The sequence below is a fragment of the Oryctolagus cuniculus genome, chromosome 16 (genome assembly GCF_964237555.1).
Source record: "Oryctolagus cuniculus chromosome 16, mOryCun1.1, whole genome shotgun sequence".
Taxonomy (NCBI): Eukaryota; Metazoa; Chordata; class Mammalia; order Lagomorpha; family Leporidae; genus Oryctolagus; species Oryctolagus cuniculus.
This window is the reverse complement of record NC_091447.1, coordinates 44,432,960-44,449,862: the sequence shown is the minus strand read 5'-3', so window position 1 is coordinate 44,449,862 and position 16,903 is coordinate 44,432,960. Positions and strand designations below refer to the sequence as shown.

The window sequence follows — 16,903 nt, the reverse complement described above, 5'->3', positions numbered from 1 at the left end:
AAAAGTGTACTTGTGTCTTTAATCTAAAATTCTCAACATGAAAATGCAGCACAAGTTTCATTGTTCCACTTGGTTCCTCAAATATGTATCACAGTTACTAATGAAATGATAATGTTCTGTATAAATTTCATGAAGGCACAATCAGTCTGAAAACATCTGAGGTTTCTACCTAAGCATTTGTCTTTCAAAACCCATGCCTAGGTATGGGCCATATTTGTATGATATTGGCATTTCCTATGTATTTCTGTCAGGATCAGAAATACAGAAGGAGTAGGAGAATTCAATTCAGTTCAGTGAGATTATTTGTGTAGTCTCTGACCAGTGTCAATAGATGTAGGCAGCCCTCACCTTATTTATGTTGGTATGAGTGACACCAAATCATTTAGTTTGGGGATGCATTGTTTCAACCACAGCCCTACTGTTATAGTATATTTGTGTACGTGTGTGTGTGTGTGTGTGTGTCTGTGTGTGGTAAGTATATCTAGCATAGTCCGATAGTCAAATTAGATTGTATTGCTTAAAACACGAACCATTTTGGAGCAAGAATTCTGGAATATCCTGATGTCTGGAGCAAATCCACAAAATGGTGTGATCCATTGACAAGCCCTTGGAGGCTTTTTAAACAGTGGTCAGAAGCAAGCAGTGAGGAGAATCCAGCAGCCAAGGAAAGACGGTTGAAGGCAGAGACAGAAGCTCTCCCGAGCATTTCATGTCTGCCAACAGACATTTGGGTAGTGTCCTTCTCGTTCCACAGGTACCAGGGACACTAGTGTGGGGAGCAGGGGGAGATGGGAGACTCTTCCTCCCTGAAGACCGGGGCCTTGCCCCCTCCTTTCACTCCCACCTTTTTATTCTTTCTTGGCCGATGCTGGAGCCCATGTAAGAGAAGCCATAGTGCTTGCTGCCCAGATATCTAGTACGCTTAAAAATAAGAAGGATTGGGTCTCGGGGTTCCTAAGAAAACCAGTAACTGAATGAGACGGAGGGAGGGGTCCCCCTATTCTCCTCCAAGTCTTAGGACCCCCTGTGGATGTTGGCGGCCAGTGTGTGTGCAGACCTGTTCATGTTCAACAGCCTCACCATGAGCCGGGAGCGCCTGTTTCTTCAGACATACCTTCTCAGAGGGCTGAAATTTAAATTAATAAACCAGTCAGGGCTGCAAGCCGACATGACTTGAAAGTTAACTGGAATTTATTGATCTGCAGCCTACAAGCTGTTCTATGCCGCGCTGCACATGAGAAAGCTGCTCTTTAAAGTCGCCAAAAAAATTTTTTTAATTATCTCAAAAAAATATCTTTTTACATCTTTGGACAGTACCGTTGTCTGACCAGAACCTTCTCGCCTCCACCCATCCTGCCTCACGTGGGGTCATTAGTGACTCATGTGGACCGCAGGAGGGTGGGCTGGCCGGGCCAGCCACTGCTGCCCCCGTTCATGAGGAGGGTCGGTGAGGGGCCACGACCGGCTGACTTGAGGATAATTTTTAAAAGCAGGGATACAACTGGATGCTCCTCATGCCCTTTATTAACCTGCCTCGGATCCATGCTCCCTGAATTTCCCAGGCCCCGTAGGCCCATTGCAGCTTCCCACTAGACACTTTCCCCTGAAGAGCCGCCCACGGGGTCAGTCTGAGTCCTCCCTGGCCCGTGTCCTAGCACAGCTGTTCCGTCTTCAGCGCCGTCCACCTGGCTCCACCGTCCACACGAGGCACGCAGTGGTCCGCGGCTGGCGTCCCTTGCAGTTTCCTGCACTTTCCCAGTCACCCCTCTCCACTGCCCTTTCCCACGCATCCCCCTCCGTTTTTCCTTGAGCACATCACATCACTGGGGTTGTCTTCCCCCTCCACTTGTAAAATAACTGGGGATATCTCGTTTCCCCGATGTCTTGTCTCATCATGTGTCTTGTAAGACGTAGCAACGGAACTTGTACACACAGGGTGCAGACAGACAGTTGTCCGCATGGCACCAGCCTCACCTGCATGATGCTTCTCTGACTCCTGCAACCCCATCTCCGCTGTAACACACACACAGGTCTTCCACTGGTCGTAGGTATTGACTGCCTGAAAGAACCAGATAGGACCCACGAATTTGCTTTTCTTTTTAAAAGTGTCTTCTCTCTCCAAGATAATTTTTAAAGTTAAAGAGAAAAGCTAGCTAATTTTAGCTGGCTTTTGTCACTTCTCTGATGGAAAACGTTGGTGCTGCACATTATTTCCCGTCTTTAATCAAGTTCTCTCGCCATGAGGAAGCACTCTTTGGAATCCCACGTTAACCGTGTTTATAAACTGTCTCTCATATAGAACCTTGTCAAGGGCTTTTTGAAAATTTAAATAAGTTATGTGTCTTGCTTATTTACCTTCTCAAATAACTCAAAATGATTCGTGACACTTGTCCTCTCTCCATGCAAACCATGTCGCCTGTCCCCAGGCAGATTATGTTTGCATTTGGGATACTTTATCACCCATGCCACCGACTTCCCATCTCTGAAGTGGAGCTATGAGTCCCAGGATCGAAGCTCACAATAATATGGGTAAATAATTCAGATAAATAAATAATCCAGGATAAAACCAACTCTGAAGTTATTTCTCTTTTGATATGATAATAATTCATAGCTTTCAATCTTCTAATCTGTGTTTTCTAATTATGTACCATCTTAAAATTAGCATGTTCAGCATTGAGATCACCATCAGTCAAGAAGCCAAAAGAAGAGTGGGTGTTTGGTCCAGCAGTTAAGACTCTGCCCGGGACTTCTCTATCCCATCTTGGAGTGACTGGTTTGGAGTCTCAGCAATCTGATTCTGATGGATTCCAGCCTCCTGCTAATGTGCACCCTGGGAGGCTGCGGTGGCGGCTCAGGGAGTTGGGTCCCTGCCACCTATGTGGGAGAACCACACTGAGTTTCAGCCTCCCGGCTTCAGCCTGCCCCAGCATGGCTGTTGCATTTGGGCAGTGAACCAGCAAAGAGATCTCTCTCTCTCTCTCTCTCTCTCTCTCTCTGACTTTCAAATAAATAAATAAGTAAGTAAAAAGAGACCTAGGATAAAATTTAAATCCATACACACAGATATATGCATACATGTAACCAGTAACTACCTCTGTATTCTAAGTAACATGTGAATATATACAGTTAAGCCAACAATATGAAGTAAAAATGTATTTTAAAAGGAAATTTGCAAATCATATTGATGTGCATATAAACTACACTTTGCTCCTTTATAAGAATACTCCACTTCCTGTCCCTCTAGTAGATCTTTGGTGAGCTAATAGTTAGCACTGGTGCTTTAAGGTGGAAGATGGAGCGCCCCCTGTGGGCATGGATCTGTCTGGCAGTTAAAGCTACAGAGCCAGAGGGCCCATCCTTCATGGGAGGGACAGCCAGCCAGCAGTGAGTGTAGCTGGGGAGCGCAGAGGAGGGGGTGTGAGAACAGCTACCGGTGGGCTGCCTTCCTTAGAAGTATCATCTTGTGTTTTCCTTCATGCCAATACAGTCCACAAAAATTTATTCAGTTCTTGCTATTTACTGGGCATCGTGGGAGATGACACAGAGCCACTGCCTGTAAGAGGCCTGCAGACTAAGATCAACAGCTGTTGAAACTTTACCTATGGGGCTGCCATTGTGTCGTGGCAGGTGGAGCTGCCACTTAGGATGCCAACCTCCCATACTGGGGAGCTGGTTCAAGTCCTGGCTGCCCTGCTTCTGATACAGCTCCCTGCTAAAGTGCCTCAGAAAAGAGCAGAAGATAACCCAAGTACTTGGGCCCCTGCCACCCACTTGGGACATAAGGACAGAGTTCCTGGCCCCTGACCTCAGCCTGGCCCAGCCTGGGCTGTTGTAGCCATTTGGGACTTGAACCTCTGCATGAAAGATCAATCTCTATTTCTCTCTCTCTCTCCCCCAGCCCGCTTCTGTCTGTCTATCTCTGTTTCTCCATCACTCTGCTTTTCATATATACATCTTTTTAAAAAAAGAAATTTTGCATAAAAATGTGACAACACCATATGTGAACATTTACAATAAGGTACTGAGTCCTGTGTTGGAAGCCTAATGATTTCAGAGCCTTTTGTGTCTGCTTATTTTTAATAATTTCCATGTAACATCCTGGTGTTAGCCATCAACCCCTTCCGCTTTCTTGACAAGAGAATCATTACAAGAATATGAGCAAACAGCCCTTGAAGAAGGGTTGGGTTAGTAGATGTGAGAGGCGATTTCGGTGGAAAGAAACATTGAAAAGTTCTTTATGTCAAAACATTTCTTGCCTTTCTTGAAACCCTTTTCTGAGCAGGCTGTCCACATCGAAAGCTGCTTCTTCAAGTTAAGAAAGTGCCATTTTATCAGCACATGTTACAGCCTAATTCTTGGTCTTTCCTTTTTTATCCCCCCAAACACACACTCCACCCCACCTTTCCCGTGTGTCCCCTGTCCTCCTGGGCAGGCACACATAAGACCCCAAGTGTGGGAGCAAACTGCTGACAGACTGTGAATGACATTCTAATAGTCTTTAGCAGTTCAAGCTCTCGGTTAGCATGAGTTAATGCATAAAATCTTAATACTCCTTAAAAAGAACATATGTTGCAATCTCAGAGCCTTGTCAGGCACACTCTAATCTGTTAGCAATTTCAGGCTGGCTAGAGCTTGTTCTTGGCTGCGTATCTGTCTCTGCAGTTGTCTTCTCAATATCCTGTGCGAGTTCAAAGCCTGCTGATGGCTTTACACAGCACTCGTCTTGGGTTGTCTCATATGAATGCGCTCACTGATTTCATCCTGTGGACTGAGACATGCCACACAGGTGTGTTCCCATCACCCTGGCACATTCATTCTACTCCACGCCATCCTCCCTCTGCTCTCAGCGGAGGGATAACTGACTCAGAAAGTAGGGCATTGCAGTGTGGGGATTGCACGCTCAGTTGTTGACTAACAAGGCCCCATAGTTTTTATTTAGTGAGGCCCGGTAGCAGGAGATGAAGAATTGTGCAGGGCCCAGCTGCCACGGCTACAGACAAGCAGCTTAAAGGGCATCAGGGTTCCAAGTGTGAAAACTGTCTTTTCCCAGCAGGTAAGGGGTAGATCGACACAGAGTCTGTTATGTTCAAAGCACTGACTCTGCTGGCCAATTCATAAATCCAAAAGAAGACAACAGCTTCCGGTTGGGAGGAGCATTTGGTGGTGTCTTTAACCCTTTTAATGCCAGGACATAATACTTCCTACTTGTTGCCTGTCTTTCAGAGGACATTTTTGTGTTGAAAGTGTCATTTTAAAAGTACAGTTCTCCTTTCTGGATCTCCTTTTAAGTTAAAACGTATTAGACCAGGTAATTAATTATCTGTTTAGTGAAATCTAGTCAGTCAATCCTTTTACTTTTGCTGCTCTTGTATATTTCTGTTGGTGAATTTTTTCACGTGGTTGGTCTAAAAGAATCAGAAAGACCTGAGCCTTATGTGCTGTATGTATGCCTGTGGGTGAGAGAGAGAGAGAGAGCATGTGCACACATGTATGGTATCATTTCTCAATTTATGTAACCTTTTTTTTTAAGATTTATTTATTTATTTTGAAAGTCAGAGTTACAGAGAGAAAGAGATCTTCCATCCGTTGGTTCACTCCCCAGATGGATGCAAAGACCAGCACTGGGCCAGGCAGAAACCAAGAGCTGGAACTTCATCCAGATCTCCCACATGGGTACAGGGGCCCAAACAGTTGGGCATCTTCTGCTGCTTTTCCCAGCCCAGTAGCAGGGAGCTGGATTGGAAGTGGAGCAGCCAAGACTCCAAATGGTGCCCGTGTGGGATGCAGCCGTCACACAACACCCGCCCCCTATGCAACTTGGTAAATATTTAAACTTAAGAATATAATTTTGGGGAAGTGAGTGGTCTGGTGAATTTGCTCTGCTTTATCTGTGAAAAGAAGTTTGCTAATTCATAAAGGCTCTGAAAAGAAACACAAAGAACAGTGTCTGTCCTACTAAGCAAACCGCTTTCAAGCATGTTTGAATCACACTTGGTGTGCTAAGCCCTGGTGAGCCTGTAGAAGGCCTCCACTTGATGAAGTTAGCCTTCTCCTTGCTCCAATGTCTTAGGGAAAATTAACGTCCTCTGTCTATTTAGTGCTAATAGAATTATAGCATTAGAATTTGATTTTTGATTCAAGTACATCTTTTTTTTTATTGTGATAGACACAAGGTTGACGTTTCTTGATTCTTGCTTTATTAATGCATAAACCGAAGGGCACAGAAGTCATGAACGTTTCCTGTTTCATGCTGGCACCATTCTGGTCCATGAAGCGGAAGTAACTCACTCATCCACCAGGTGCTCCCTCCTGCCATGTGTTGCTGCTTTAGCGTTCAGCCTTTTGCTGTCATGCCCACCCTGTAGTTGCAAGTCTGGTGGCAGCATTCTCTTCACAGAATCCATTTGTTTCTGAGCCTATGCCTGAAGCAGAATAGCCCTGTTAGAAGTGCCTTGCCATTATTCACATCCAATCATTACGATTCTAGTCATACTCTTATTCATGCAAAATGGAACTTCACCTACCTAGGGTATTTGGTTAACCTCTTGAGTTGGGGGCTGAGTCTGAGTATCTGTAACTCCAGAGTTATAATAGGATTCCATTTAAAAACATGGATTTTTTACAAGGATACTTACAGAAAATGTAATTGAAGGGTAAGTTTATTTTGGTACAAAAGATTTTGAAATCCATGCATATATATGGTCCTCAAAAAATCGATGGAAAATGTGTTATGAAAACACTATTCATAGATTTCCAACAGTTTTTGCACCAAAATGAACCTATCTTTTAATTTCATTTTCCATAGACTTTTTGAGTGTTTGGAAGCCCTTGTGTTTCCTCATTTTTGTTTCTCTGGTTGAGTTTTTAAGTGTTATGGTATGGGTGTCATACTGTTATAAAAATCTAAATAAACACGGATGTGTTTGGTTCCAAAAAGCACTTTTGTTAATTGTACCCATAGCTTCAGATGAGGAAAGCCACTTCCCCTTTCTTTGCATACTTCCCTTTGGTCCAGGTTAATGCCCCGGCAGATCTCCTGGTAGGTAAATGAGTCCACTGCATGGTCACTGGGAGGCAGCAAGGAGTCCCAGTCTGGCCATTTATGAAGTAATGGTGTGGCTCATCAAGCTCAAAGGAGAAAGGTGAAGCAACCCAAAGAAATGGAAACCAGGGCCAACATAAAATGGAACTGTCTTTGTAGTACATAGACTCCACTGGACTTAAACCCATGTGTTCTATAAAACCAAACCTGTGGGCAGGGGCGGGGGAGCTGTATTATCGTGTTCTGAAATGCAACCAGTAGTAGGCTTGGTTGGCTACATAAACCAGTCATAATTTCCTCATGTGGTTACAGCTTCTCCAAAGCTCCACGGAAAAATTACAGTTCCCCATTTAGACCACTTATTCATACAGGGTTCTGTCTTATGAGTCATGGCATGATCTTTGGTCTCCATAGATACATACCAATGTAAGAGTGACTTAGAATACAATGGGGAAAATACCAATTAGAATTACCATTGGAAATCACCATCAGTAAAAATTCTCTCTTTTCCCCCCTTCACCCATTTTATCACTAAATCACAATCTATTAATATAAAAAGTTAATGTAGTAAGAAGAATTCCATTATATTACATTTTCAGGTTCACATGCATACATCTTTAGTTGACAAAGCTAAGTAAATAGAAGACTTTTTTTTTTAAAAAAAAAGATTTACTTATTTACTTGAAAGGCAAAGTTACAGAGAGGCAGAAGCAGAGGGTGAGTGAGAGTGAGAGTGAGAGTGAGAGAGAGAATCTTCCATCTGCTGGTTCACTCCCCAGATGGCCACAAATGGCTGGAGCTGTGCTGATCTGAAGCTAGGAGCCAGGAGTTTTCTCTCTCTCTCTCTCTCTCTCTCTCTTTTTTTTTTTTTTTTTTTTTTTTTTTTACAGGCAGAGTGGACAGTGAGAGAGAGAGACAGAGAGAAAGGTCTTCCTTTTTTGCCGTTGGTTCACCCTCCAATGGCCGCTGCGGCCGGTGCACCGTGCTGATCCGATGGCAGGAGCCAGGAGCCAGGTGCTTTTCCTGGTCTCCCATGGGGTGCAAGGCCCAAGCACCTGGGCCATCCTCCACTGCACTCCCTGGCCACAGCAGAGGGCTGGCCTGGAAGAGGGGCAACCGGGACAGAATCCGGCGCCCCAACCGGGACTAGAACCCGGTGTGCCGGCGCCGCAAGGCAGAGGATTAGCCTAGTGAGCGCCGGCTCACTCGCTTGCTTGCTTGCTTGCTTGCTTGCTTGCTTTCTTTCTTTCTTTCTTTCTTTCTTTCTTTCTTTCTTTCTTTCTTTCTTTCTCTTTCTTTCCCTCTCTCTCTCTCTCTCTCTCTTTCTTTCTTTCAAGATTTATTTATTTATTTGAAAGAGTTACACACAGAGAGAAGGAGAGGCAGAGAGAGGTCTTCCATCCACTGGTTCACTCCCCAGTTGGCCACAACAGCTGGAGCTGCTCTGATCTGAAGCCAGGTGCCCGGAGCTTCTTCTGGGTCTCCCACTGGGTGCAGAGGCCCAAGGACTTGGTCTGTCTTCTACTGCTTTCCCAGGCCATAGCAGAGAACTGGATCAGAAGTGGAGCAGCCGGGACTAGAACCGGCACCCATGTAGGATGCCAGCACTACAGGTGGCAGCCTCATCCACTATGCCACAGCGCCGGCCCCATGACATACTCTTTAACATTCTATTTTATTCTTTCTGATGCTGGTGTTGTGTTTCATTCATAAGTCATGTGAAACTTGCTTGCAGAATTTTCCTGAAACTGCTTATCCTTTTTTACATACAGATTCACCTATTTTCTCTAATCTATAATTCAGTGAACAAATATTCAACAACTCTGTATGCTATGTGCTGGGGCTGTAAAGCTTAATCAGATAATATTATGATACTTAAGGAACTGTCAATGGAATGACACATATAGGTAAATATGCCATTTTCATATAGATGGGAAACACAGTATCCCAAGCGTGAAAAACAACTAAGGTTGGCAAGTGTTTATTGAAACTGCGTCAGGTAATGTCAGAAGCATGAGCAAAGCACCCAGCAGTTTATAAATGAATCTGGGTCGTGCTCTGAGAACCCAAGGGCGGGAGCGATGCACCTGCGTCAATGCCGTGTAAGGAGCAGAGCCGCGCCGTGATGGGCCTTGACCCACTTCAGGGCTGGTGCGGCCTGTGTGAGGGAGAAGTGGTGAGAAGATCCAGCTGGCTGAGACCTAAGCCTCTCCTGGAAAGACATGGAGGTTTGGGTTGAGGAACCAAGAAGAAGCCTGGGACATGGGACCTGAATTCTAGCTGGACTCATTGTCAACCTAACACAACAGGCAAGAACCGTGTATCTCTGTGCCCCTGCGCAGAGAAATCACCCAGTGGAGGCAGTGTCGCGGGCAGTATTTATCTGGAGGGAGGAGTTCTGACTGCAGTGTGTCCATTTCCACTGTAAACTTTTGGGAAAGCCTGAGCGTAAATCCCTCTGAAACAACTCTGGTTAACATTTTTCGTGTGTATCTTTGCAAGTTTGAGGGTTTTTTTTTCTTTTTGTTTTTTACAAAATTGAATTCATACTTCCTGTAACTTTTTAAATCCGCTGTTTACCCCCCACCCTGGCTTAGAACAACTTGAACATTTTCCCATGTCATCAAACACTCTTCAGCAATGTCATTCTTAATGATATTCCCTTCTATGAATGTGCCACAGCTATATTTAACCACCCACTGAACATTAAAATCCTTTCCAATTCTGAACTGTTAGGATTCATGCTACAATGAAAATCTCTGGCTATGTCTTTCCATGTATTTCTAGTTATTTCCTTAAGGTAAATTTTCAAAAATCTTGACTCAAAAAATAATAAAAAATTGCCGGCGCCGCAGCTCACTAGCCTAATCCTCCACCTGCGGCGCCGGCTCCCCAAGTTCTAGTCCCAGTTGGGGCACCAGATTCTGTCCCGGTTGCTCCTCTTCCAGTCCAGCTCTCTGCTGTGGCCTGGGAGGGCAGTGGAGGATGGCCCAGGTCCTTGGGCCCTGCACCCACATGGGAGATCAGGAGGAAGCACCTGGCTCCTGGCTTCAGATTGGTGCAGTGCGCCAGCCATAGCAGCCATTTGGGGGATGAACCAATGACAAAGGAAGACCTTTCTCTCTGTCTCTGTCTCTCTCTCTGTCTCTCTCTCTCTCTCTTACTGTCTAATTCTCCCTGTCAAAAAAAGAAAATAATAAAAACTAAAGTTCAAGCCAACACGTATGGATAATCAAGGTTGTTGGTATAAACATATTTCCACTTAGAAATATGAAATGAATGTGGTGTGCAGCATGGCTTAGATGAGAGATTTTATGAGAAGCAATTCACCGTAGCAGGACAGAAGTTCAGTGGTGTAGTCAGATGAGTTGGGTTCACATCCTGGCTCCTCTTGCTTTGTAACTTCAGTCAGATAAATTAACTTCTCTGTTTTAGTTTCTTCCCATGTAAAGAAATAATTTATATGAAGCAGTTAGAGCAGTTCCTGGCACACAATAGTTGACATTATTGAGTTGCTCTTAGTATTAGTTTGCAACAATTTAGATTTAAAGTGATGAGAGCCTAGGTTAAGTTAATGAGAGGAAAGACACAGAGGGAGAAGTCTTTGATGAATCAAGACTCAATGGCTAATTGGCTATATTGGCCAAATGAGACCGGGAAGTTAAAAAAGAGTCAGTTTCTTAAGCCTGGAAGAGTGGAAGTTTCAGTAGTACCAGATGGCATCTGGCTTGGAGCATACTGAAGTGGACACCAGATGATGTGTCCAGCACAGGGCAGAGAATGAAGAGGAGAATGTTGGTTTGGGAGTGATCAGAAGTGACCTGCTGGCAGGAAAGTGGTGGATACACAGGGTTGAGAGAGCAGGGCTTAGGACCCCGGACGACGGGAGGCGGAGTACAGATAGAGAGCAGCGAGCAGCAAGACAAGGCCCCCAAGAAGCAGGAGGAGGAAAGGGAATCAAAGTTGTGGAAAACATGGGAGGATCAGCGTCCCAAAGGAGAGGGCAGTTGGCAGCCACAGGGGGAGCTCAGAGGTGGCGAGAAATAAAGCCCATTCCTGGTCCTGGGAGTTAAGTTAAGACAGGGCAGGCTTTGTGGTGCAGCACGTAAGATGCTGTTTGCGATGGCGCACAACCCATGCGGAGGTGCCTGGATTCGAGTCCTGGTTCACTTCCAATCCAGCTTCTGGCTAAAACACACACTGGGGGGCAGCAAGTGATGGCGCAGGTTCTTGGGTCCCTGCCTCCCACATGGGAGACCCAGATGAAGTCCCAGGCTCCTGGCTTCAGCTTGGCACAGCACAGACTCTTGTGGGCATTAGGGAGTGAACCAACAGATGCAGGATCTCTGTCTGTCTCTCTTACTCTCTTGCTCTTTGTTTCTCTGCCTTTCAAATAAAATGCAGATAAATATCATAAAGTTTTTAAAAATAAAGGTAAGAGAGTTTGAATTTACTTTCTGTATTTTATGATGATTCTTATTTTTTTCTTCAAGTCTCAAAACTTTCTGTCAGTCACTGTGCTTCCTTGATCATTTTTCAAACATGACTTAGAATTTTTTTTACTCTGTACATTGCATTTTAAGAAAACTTGGTAAGCAGTTTGCCCTCCAATTCTCCCTGAAACAGATCTTGGTTTTCATTCACTGTCATCTTCAGCACAGTTGCCTGAGCATTTGGTTCATGTAACCATTAAAAACGCATGAACAAAAAAATGCTGTAAAATAAACAAGACTGCAATATTTTATGCAATAATCACTTGCCAAGTCTCCCCTTTGAAACTGAAGCCATTTTTGTGTCATTGAAGTGGAGTAGAATGATCCATAAACAAGATTTCTTTGGGGGTTTTGTATTAAAACAGATGAAATCATTTTAAATAAAAATGTTAAAAGCATTTACTTCCTAGCTCAACCCAAGCTCGATCCAGAAAACTACTCATCATTCATCCAACTTTTAAAAAGCAAAGCAAAACTAAGTTTTGGTCCCTGATTCACTTGCTGGGTAAACCGGGGAGGACATTTCCAGACAGAATCCATCACTAACGTAAACCATCTCTCCTTTCGATGCTCTTCATGCAAGGTGCTGTCCCCTAATCATTGCACTGTTCTGGCACTTTGGGGTGTGGCTTATTGGCACTCAGTTCTTGCTTTTTAACTTGCCATGCACCTCTTACTGGCATTGGCTACCAGGCCACCTCCTGCTGGTTGCCTGCTGCTCGTGTTTCCAGGACAGTTCGTTCTGTTTTGCTTTTAAACTTAACTGGAAGTGTAATTTCTCTGTCTTCCTGCTCTACCTGGCTTGGCATTAAATCATTCTTAGAGTGATTCCCCCCTCCCCAAACACATAGCTGCGTGTTTCTTACATTTCTTCATTAGATTCAGCTTAAACTTTTTTTTCCTTCTGTTTTCTGCGATTTCCTGGGTGCCCAGCACAGCCCTGAGCCCAGATGGGTTCTTTATACCGGCTGTTTGACAAGGATTTGAAGGAGGGAATGAGGAGATCTTTTTTCTCTCTTTCTTGCCTACAGCTGCTCTCAATGTGGCTCCTCATGACTGAAAGGAAATGAATAAAGATGAGTTATCTGAACTGAAAACCAGCCACAGAGCAGAAGCAATTCATACTCCCCAACCCATCCACGGAGCCAGTGGGGAGAAACAAGTCTTTGCCATCATTTATTTACTCACATATTTTTAATGGTGGGAGGATTATTTTTTAAGTCGCATACCTTTGAGTAGTGGCCATTTGGAGTGTTTGTGAAAAGCCATATGGTTTCAAATGCGATTCCCATCACATTCTGTGCATTTGAAACAGTTTATGCTGCGCCTCTTGGCACGGTGCACACTTGGAACATGAGCGGATCCGTGAACACACCGTAGACAAAACTAAAGAACATGCAAATAGCATTTAAGGAAATGTTGGTGGTTTGAAATGCCATTTTTGGATCATCCTTTATTTGGATGATACAACCTATATTTTATTTTGAGCAGCTATAATTTCCGTATTTTGTATATTACATGTCTCTAGTGATTAATTCCTTTTTTAAAAAAGTTTTTATTTGAGAAGCAGAGAAAGAAAATGAACGAGAGAGAGAGAGAGAGGGAGAGAGAGAGAGGGGGGAAGGGAGCTCTTCACTCACCAAATGCCTACAATCAAAGCTGGGAACAGGGAACTCAATCCAGGTCTGCTGTGCGGGTGGCAGGACCCCAGTCACAGGAGCAGTCACCTGCCACTTCCCAGGGTCTGCTTTAGGAGGAAGCTGGAGGCAGGACCTGCAGCCACAGAGCGAACCCAGGTACCCAGTGTGGGATGCTGACTTCCTAGCCGTTAACTGTGAGGCTAAATGCCAACCCCCTAGCAATTAATGTCTATCCTGTGTCCTAGGTATCTTCAATGCTCGGGAACATTCCAAATAGGGAAACATGCGGAGAGAGACTTTTAAATCTGGGTCCAAATTGGGATGAAGGATGAGACATCAGAGAAGTTGCTGAGTCACACATTTCACTCTCTTACTTTCTCTGTAAGAAGAAAGAATGTATGTGAGTATGGGAGGCGGTTTCTAAGTGAAACCAGCTCATGTGCCCAGAGACTTCGGGGCACGAGCGCCTGAACTCCTGCACAGTCATCCTGGTGAGCAGGAGCCTCATGGTGGCTTGTCCTTCAGAGGCCCCGTGGTGCCCCCAGCCGGACCTGAGACTCGTACAGACGGGTTCACATCCCAGCAGCCTATCCTTTGCTGACTGTGCGTCCGTGAGCAAGTGAGTAAACCTCTCTGAGGTCCATTTTCTGCCTACACAAGTGCGGATGATAATACCAATATCACAGAGCTGCTTTGAGCATTAAATGAGAAAAGCAGGACACCAAGTACCGCCTGTTACCTGAGAGGCATAGAAGTGTTGCGGCATAGCCATCAGGGGTTCTGGTTCTGCAGTCAGCTGTCCAGATTTCAGCACCAGCCACGAGCCTTATTACCAGAGGCCTTGGGAGGGCAGCTGCCATCCCTCACCTAGAAAGCAATGGTAATCGTACCCGTATTCCATAGACGTGGTGGGAGCTGACTGACACGATACAGGTATAGTGCTTACACCACTGCCAGCCTGGCACATGGAAAGTGCTCAACACTCTCAGGCTGACCTTGCAGGATAACTGGACAGATGGCCATTAATGTGTGGGACTCCAGGTAGGCTGTGATCAAACAGTAACCAGCTGCTGCCATCCCTGCCATCAAGTGTGGAGTCCCACTTCACACTGGGTACCCTCGGTTAGATCCCCCTGGTTCACCAGGGCTGCAGAAGTGTCTGGCCTGGCACTTAACCACCTGTGATGGTACGCTACTTCTCCAAAGCCATAGTGATTGCAGAGCTCCAAGGAACTTTGTTTTTCGCATAGTATCACGTTGCCAGACGCTGAGTTTTCTGACATCCAGTCAGACTGCGGCCCTTGGGGATTCATTCTGTTGGGATTGGCCATAGTTTATGTATTCATGGAATATGAAACAGTCTCTGATTTCTAAGAAGTTGTCTATGAAGTATTGTCCTATCCAAAGTAAATTACATTATTTTGCAAATCGCTGTAGAAATGGAAGACTATGAGAGGCCGTATTCCAGAGCCGGTGTTGGGCTTAGTGGTCCTTCTGCTCTGATGGAAATAAGGAGCTAAGGGTTAGCATCTCTGTTCAGTGTAGGTACCGTCAGGTCACAGAAGTATTTAATGCCCAGCTCTCTAGAAGCAATTCACACACAAAGAAAGAGCTTCCAGAAGATAATGAAAATTGTGTTGTGTTGAGCAATATGCTTTTCTCAGGAGAAGAAAATGGTTAATATCTGTGAACACTGAATACCCCACGAAAGGAATATGCTCTTGTTGGGGGGGGGCTATTTCAGTTTAGTGCTTCACGGTCATAGAGCTGACACAGGGCTGATACTCTAGGAATTGCACTCAGAAAGCGCCCTTGTAATGAGAAACAGCACTGTTTAGGCAAACAGTTTCTGGAAACAGAAAATGCTGACTTGGCAATCAAGACTGTGGGATCCTGTGTTTTCTAACGGAAACTGAATTGTGGAGTCAGTTTTGCTAAGAAAGTTGAAGGTGTTGGAAGTCAGGGAAGTAAGTGCTGTGGGCCGTTCCCATGCGAGAGCACTGCAGCCGCAGATCGCTCAGCACCAGAGGACTGTGGCAGTGCGGCTGTCTGCGGATGGTTTCTGAGATGCCATCTCATCCTCTCCCCGACTGTTGCCACTGAGCATCGAGAATCATGAACGCTGAGAAATGTGGAAATGAGACTTGAAATCTGGAATAGAGCTGATTATTCAAATTCTGTGTTATCCAAGCACTGCCCCAAGTGTACTACCAGACAGGAGGGAGCAGAGCTGTGCCAGCAGTAAGGAGACAGGGAAGCACCCCACGGGGTTACGAGTAAAAGGAGAAAAGTGGGGCTGCCTGCAATGCCAGCATCCTGTATGGGCACCAGTTCATGTCCCCAATCCAGTTCCCTGCTGACAGCCTGGAGAAGCAGTGAAGGATGGCCCACATGCTTGGTCCCCTGCCACCCACGCGGGAGACCCAGAGGAAACTCCTGGCTCCTGGCTTCGGCCTGGCCCATCCCCGGCCATTGTGGCATGGGCCAGCTGATGGAAGATGTTGTTCTCTGTCTCTGTCTCTCTGTCTCTCTCTCTCTCTCTCTCTGTCTCTGTAACTCTGACTTTCAAATAAATAACTCCTTAAAAACAAAATGAGGAAAGAAAATTAGAAACAGCAGTCTGAGTTGTGCATCACAACCAAGATTCTTCCAGAAGAAAGACAACAGGACCAAAACAGGGCGACCAGTCCCAGACAGGGCCTCACAGGTAACTGAAGGTAGATTCTGGAGTTTGCCCACGGTGGTATTCCTAGAGTGCCTGCCACAGCCGTCGCTGATGGTGAGGCGGGTGGAAAAGCACTGCAGTAGGTCAGATGAGCCCCGCTGAGCTTGGCTTTTCCTCTAGGTTCCAGCTTTCTTGCCATACACGACCATGTTGATGTATGACGAATGGTAAGACGGTGTACACATCCAGCAGCTGGGTTCAGCATTTGTCTCCAGAAGGGTGCTGCTTCTGTATGAGGAAATACTGACTCGAGGTTACATTTGGAAGTGAGATCCATGCTAAGGTGGGAAAATGAGATGATTAAAAAAAAGTAATAAAGAGAAAGGAGCCATTTGGGTGGCAAAACACCATGTGCCCTTGGCGCTGCCTTCTCCACATCTTCAGCAAATTTCACTAAATCATCTCGTATGAGCTGAAGTTCAATGCTGGTGGTGCGTTCCAGCAGGTGGGGAGAGCACAGGAGCCCAGGTCCTGAGAACATCAGTGCCACCCCCACCCTGAGTTTACAGAAATCTTGGGGACTGTGGACCGCCATGGGCTGAGGAGTTGGCATGGTCCCTACCAGTTTTTCCCAGACTTAAAAGGCAGAAAAATGTCCAGCCATTGTCTGGATTATATCTATAAAGGTTATATTATGACGGAGGGGAAAAAGAAAGTCAAATAAGTGACGGGTGGTCTACAAATACATGTTCTGAAATGTTCAGTTCAACAGGTGACTGAAACCTATTGCCACAGCTTAGTCCGTAGTTGTCTATTGAGTTGAGTTGTCCAGGTTTGTAGGTTGTCAGACATACTCTGCACGCTGTATTATGGGGCTTCAAAAAGCTCATGGAATGTGGAGTTGAAAGATATTCTTATTTTGGTGCCCAAAATTGTGAAATCCATGCATAATTTCTCCATAATGTGCATCTTCAATCAACTTTTTGAAGATTTCTTGTGTATCTCAGCTTTTCATTACTACAGTGAGAATACCTGGGACAACTCAGAGAGAGAGAGAAAGAGA

General features: G+C 45.2%; 1 protein-coding gene across 7 annotated transcripts in view; it reads left to right on the top strand.

Moving 5' to 3' along the window:
* CDK14 (cyclin dependent kinase 14) overlaps window positions 1-16,903 on the top strand; it is a 742,587-nt gene that overhangs the window by 676,523 nt on the left and 49,161 nt on the right. Inside the window, exon 17 of one of the 7 annotated variants that reach the window (XR_011382804.1) lies at window positions 13,421-13,794. The exons of the other annotated variants lie outside the window; for them this stretch is intronic. The gene's annotated coding sequence lies outside the window, so the exon portion shown is untranslated. The remainder of the gene's footprint in view (window positions 1-13,420; window positions 13,795-16,903) is intronic. 7 annotated transcript variants of the gene reach the window in all.